The 5,341-nt window shown below is 31.2% G+C and overlaps 1 long non-coding RNA gene across 1 annotated transcript; it reads right to left on the reverse strand.

The window, feature by feature from the left end:
• Positions 1-465: 465 nt before the first annotated feature.
• LOC139424975 (uncharacterized) lies at positions 466-5,002 on the reverse strand. Its single transcript, XR_011636122.1, has 3 exons — positions 4,764-5,002; positions 1,986-2,126; positions 466-667 (listed from the first exon to the last, which is right to left on the reverse strand). It is a non-coding gene; the product is annotated as an uncharacterized lncRNA (long non-coding RNA).
• Between the last annotated feature and the right edge of the window lie 339 nt (positions 5,003-5,341).

The following is a 5,341-nucleotide window of genomic DNA, read 5'->3' on the forward strand; positions in this document are numbered from 1 at the left end:
TGGCATGGGCTTTTTTAATTCGTATTCAGTAGGAGGAGTCAGATTATCTATCTCCAGTAGAAATGGCCAGCTTTAATATACCATTTCTCAGAAACTATTAAATCGATTTTTAAAATTTTGTTGTTGGAAGTTTCTACTTTTTCAGTCCTAGGTAGCTTTCCCAGTTTCAAAATATGCTTTTTGAAAGTGAAATCAGAAATTTTTATGACGGCAATTTTTACTGAGCTAAAGATTTAGTTTTTGATTAAAACTTTTTAGATGGGATGGATAAAATGAAAATGTAAACCAAATATTGAAGTAACCCGAAATGTTATCATTTTAAGATTAGCATGGTTAAACAAACACTTACTATGGTTAAAAAAATAATATTAGTTGCTTAAAACAACGTCGTTGACTTAATTGGATGCCGAAATTAAGAAGAATAAGATTAAAAGAGATTTCCAGAACTTACGAAAAAAGCAAGACAAAATTTTTCGGGGACTTCCTTGGCTGAACGGTATCACCCACCAAACGTCCCGCAACTTGGAGGTAGCAGGTTTGAATCCAGCTGCCACCCTAAATGTATCTTCGTGCTCTCCTTCTCTCGATGGTGCTATGTCTCTACATTTCACAAGAGCGTGTAAGCATTTCGTTGTATTGAGCACAGAAGTCTGTATATTTATATGTGCTAATAAATAAATAAATATAAAGCACTACATTTTCATGAAACAGAGAAAAAATTTTACTCAACTATTTATTTGTTATTTATTCTTTATTTATTTGTTACATATGCGGGTTTGCTTGCGCAACTACTTGTTCGATTTAAAAAGCCTTTGTAACGTAGGAGAACAGAGAGCACAATTTCTGACAAAGATAAAGAAGCAGCCAGGGCTACGATGTGTTTTGAACTGGGCTATATCACTCTGACAGGGATGCCTCCCAAACTTTTAAAGAAGTGTTAAGCTTTTGAACTTATTTAACTTCCTTTAAATAATTATTTTTGAACGCTGTAATGTTGCTCGTGGATATAAGGTGAGTTATTAAAAATTTTACTTGAATTATTGCTGTAGTTCATTTACGTCACACTAGAGCTGCACAATGGGTTATTGGCGACGGTCTGGGAAGCATCCCTCAGAATGATTCAAAGACATGCTATCACAATCTTTATCCCCTGCAGAGGGGATGGCACCCCGCTTAGGCAGCCCGACGACCTGCGAGCGATGTCAAGCACTTACGTTAGAACAGTTTAACGAGGACCAATACCTCACACCGGCACGTTGACCGCAGCCAGTGATGCTTGACTTCGGTGATCTTCTGGGAACCGTGTCTAAACTATCGGTTCACTGCGGTACCTCTAATTATTGAAACATTGCTCACAAAAATAAAAAAATAAGATAAATTGAAGGAAAGAAATAAAAAGTGAATTTTTTCCAAGCTGAGTTACTTTCTGTTTTATAGATTTCCTGAGTCATTCTCGAGTTATTCGTATAGTTTTGAAATTAATTTTGACAAATCTTGTCAAAGCTTTATTTGATTGGTGGATTAGTTTAATTTATTTTTGCTTCAATGAATGTGTCTGTTCAGCAGTGCAGAGCATATTTATGAATAATTTAGTTTAACTGTGTCCGATACGTAATTAGTTAATATTTAAGCTAAATGCAATTAAGTAGTTTCAGTGATTGCTATATTAAATTCAAATCCAATTTCGTGTCCAGTGCGGTTTCAGTTTAAATATTCCAAAAGGGAATAGTTTTAGGAATTCCATTTTAAATTTATCTAAATATGCTGAAAATTCCTTTATGTAGGATTTTACTTTAACTGCGGTAAATTTTGATTTAAGTTCTCTCACTTAGAATAATTACTTTGAATAGAGAAATTATATTTACAAAGAGAAAAGACTGAAAACTAGGCTGTTCAATAAGAATGTAAATATTTCTTAAAAAAATGTTTAATTTACCTTACATATCATGTTTAGTGTAATAATTTTAACAGTTTGTGTATATTACCTGCAATAAGTATCGTCAATATCTTGTCTTGCACCCTTACAGAAACAGGGTCTTGCAAAGCATTTGCACGGGTTTCCCATAAGCAACAGAGACTCAAACTAGTATTCTTTTTTTCAATCAAATTCGTTGTTTTTATAGATCCTGGAAAAAAGTTAAATAGAACTGTTTAAAAACTTCTCAGGATAATCCGGATATAAATTTAAGTTAACATTAAAGTAGAAACTTCATGTGAAGGAAACTAAAGTTTAAGGGTTTAAGCATTTAGTTTTATAGTTCTCCCATTTATTTACCCAATATCTCCCTAGCATTTAATTTTATATTAGTGTTATTACAAATTTAATTTTATTTGTGTGACGAATTAGTTTAATAATTCAGGTACCATATTGTACTTCACAAGCATTAGCCGTAAATTGGTGAGCTACCAGTTATTTACAATTTACTTTATGGCCTAATTTTTCATTAATTGTTCCAGTCTGAGATATTTCAGCGGAAGAAAAGCTTACATTTCTGTTGTAAGTGAACGGTGGGACACGTTTAAGGTTTGGTTAAGCTTTTTACATTAAATCAATGAAGTTTTATTATGCCATTATACTCACGTTCTAAAAAAAGGAATTAATTTCATTAAATACACACGTTTAGTGTTTTAACAATGGCTACTTGGTAGCTAAATAGAGATTAAGGCCAAATAAAATGGCCCAAAATAGTTATAAAGTAGTTAATTTTATTTGAAATTTTTCCAGAATTAAAAGTGTATCAATGGATTAAACTTACATCCATGTCGAATCAGACTTATATCTTTGCTTGTAATAAATTTGAATCATTCTTATCCAGGCATTAAAGGATTTCCATATTAAACTATAAGCCACTTCACATTGCAAACTTTCCCGATTATCTGTAGCGAAAAAAAAATACTAAATAGATCTTTAAAACGCAGAGAATATTTAATTTTGAGCAAGTGGAAAAATTAATAATTCAGAAAAATTCATTTAGAATACCATGCAGTAAAATTAACATCAGAAGAGTTCAAATACAGCTTTAAAATTCACAGACCTATTCCTTGATTAGGTGAGGAAAAAAAGATTCAAAGACAAGTTTGAGAAATACAAAATTCAAGAATAAGTATGATATTTGAGACTAATTTCATACCACCTAATCAGAATAGTCTTACAAGTAGCACCAATAAATTTATTCAGACATAACTCACTCGTAATACGAAATGTTTAGTTTCCGTTTGTCTAAAAGGTTGTCATTAAGAGATAAAAGTATTTTGAAACCTCTTAGAATGCAAACACCGTATCAACTAAGAAAAGCATTTCCGTCTCATTTACTAAAATGTTAAATATACAGCAGTTAAGTCAAAATTTTAATTTTATTAGAATTTAGCCTTTTTTTATATTTAAAATGCAGCGTTTGAGAGATACAACTGCTTAATAACTTTACAGTATCCGCTACCTACTGAAATGAATTTTAAATTGTGTGGTTGCCCTCAAGACAGAGCTAGAGCAAACAGACAAATATTTAGATACGAAGATTCAAATAATATTTTTAACGCTTCTCCTCTGAAATCAAAACATTTATTAAAAATTGATTCACTTTTTCGAATCATTTAACGAGATCTTCGAAATTTAAATGCTTCGTGAAACAAATTGTTGTATAGTTAAAGATTAGCTCAACTTTTGTCAAGAATTTTTTAAAACATAGAAATTACCCCACAAAGCATTTCAAGTGCGTTTACTCAAATATGTATTGAACAAGTATTATAATGTATAATATTAAAACGATTGGAAATTTATGCTTAAACATGGAATTAAATTTTAGGTATGTAACATTATGTGCAACTAAATGTTTTCGGAAAACAATGTCCTTCAGAACTGAAAATTTTCTAGCTTGTTTTCCGAATACAAGATACTAACTTTTCCGAATATTTAATATTGTAAAAATTTATTGAACAAAATTGATTAAGTAAGCAGGTTTCAACACTTTAATAACCTAAGTCACAGGTAGTAAAAATGAATAGTGTATCTTTATTCATGTTAATTAGGGTTATTAACTACTTAACACTCAAGTAAACTAGTACAGCGCTTAGGTAAGACCATTGGTAAGACCTATTACTAGCTCATTTCGAAAATTAAAGTTTCCAAATTAGAAATTTTAACCACAAGTAGGGAAAAAGGAATTAAAAGCTAATAGATTAACAAATTTTTCAAGTCTCTGAAACTGAAATAGTTTAAGTTCAATAATTAAACTAACCACTTCCTACCTAGCAATGGAAGTGAAGAAATTAGTCGTAGGTAAACTCCAAGCTTAGACTGATTTTAATCAGTAAATTAAAAAAAAATATATGTCTATAAATTTATCGGAACAGTTTTCCACAAATTATAATTTTAATTTGCCGACCAGGTGACCGAGTAGTTAGCATGCCTGACTGCGGATGGTTGCGGGTTCAAATCCTGATCAGGGCATGGATGTTTCTTTCTTTCTGTGTTCTATGTCCTTTCTCCTTTGTGTGAATGTGACTTGCCCTATAAACGGGTTTGTGGTTGTGTGACGTGGGAGACGCTGCTCCACCGCCGTGGCTTCGCCACTGGTGCCCACTGGGTAACGAGAAGAGAGTAGCACTTCTGGGATAAGAGGCCAATGGGACAATGCATCCCAAGTGTCCGCCATTAAAAAAATATATATTTAATTTATCTAAGGTATTGTTAGATCTATAAACGCTAAAGATTATAATCTCTTCTGTTTTTATAAAAACTAAGTATGTAAAACTAAGAAACTTACATTTGAGAAGTTAATCCAAATACAAGGTAGTAATGTTTTTCTTATTCACTTTCTCAATCCACAATTGCTGACTTCACAACTAGCACAGCATAGTTTCGTAAATTTGTGGATCTGCAAAGATAAATAAAAAGTTACACATGTACAAAATCTTAACACATATACAGCGAAAAATAAATAATTTAGAACTGTTCAATAACGAGGAGAGAGTCGACTAAAAGTCTGGAGGAGTTCTCCTCAAAGCCACGCGAAAAATAATTTTATGTTTTGTTTATAACTTACTGCTAGCTTCAATGTAAGATTTAGTTAGGATGAAAAAAAATTATGAAATATTCTAATTCAGATTTGTGCTGTATATGTATGTAATTTTGTTGTGTAATATGTGACTAAAATTTGTAAAATAGATTTTCTTATATCTAAGTATTTGGATGTACTCAATCGATATATACTTAGTAGAAATTCCATGAAAATAATAAACAGTTTTAATATTTTTTTAAAATTTTTTATTTAACTGTATTTTATCTAGTCAGTATTGCTTCGTTTTAGAAATCTACTGTTGGTTGTAACAATTTAATATTATT

The sequence above is a fragment of the Parasteatoda tepidariorum genome, chromosome 2 (assembly GCF_043381705.1).
Source record: "Parasteatoda tepidariorum isolate YZ-2023 chromosome 2, CAS_Ptep_4.0, whole genome shotgun sequence".
In the NCBI taxonomy this organism is placed as follows: Eukaryota; Metazoa; Arthropoda; class Arachnida; order Araneae; family Theridiidae; genus Parasteatoda; species Parasteatoda tepidariorum.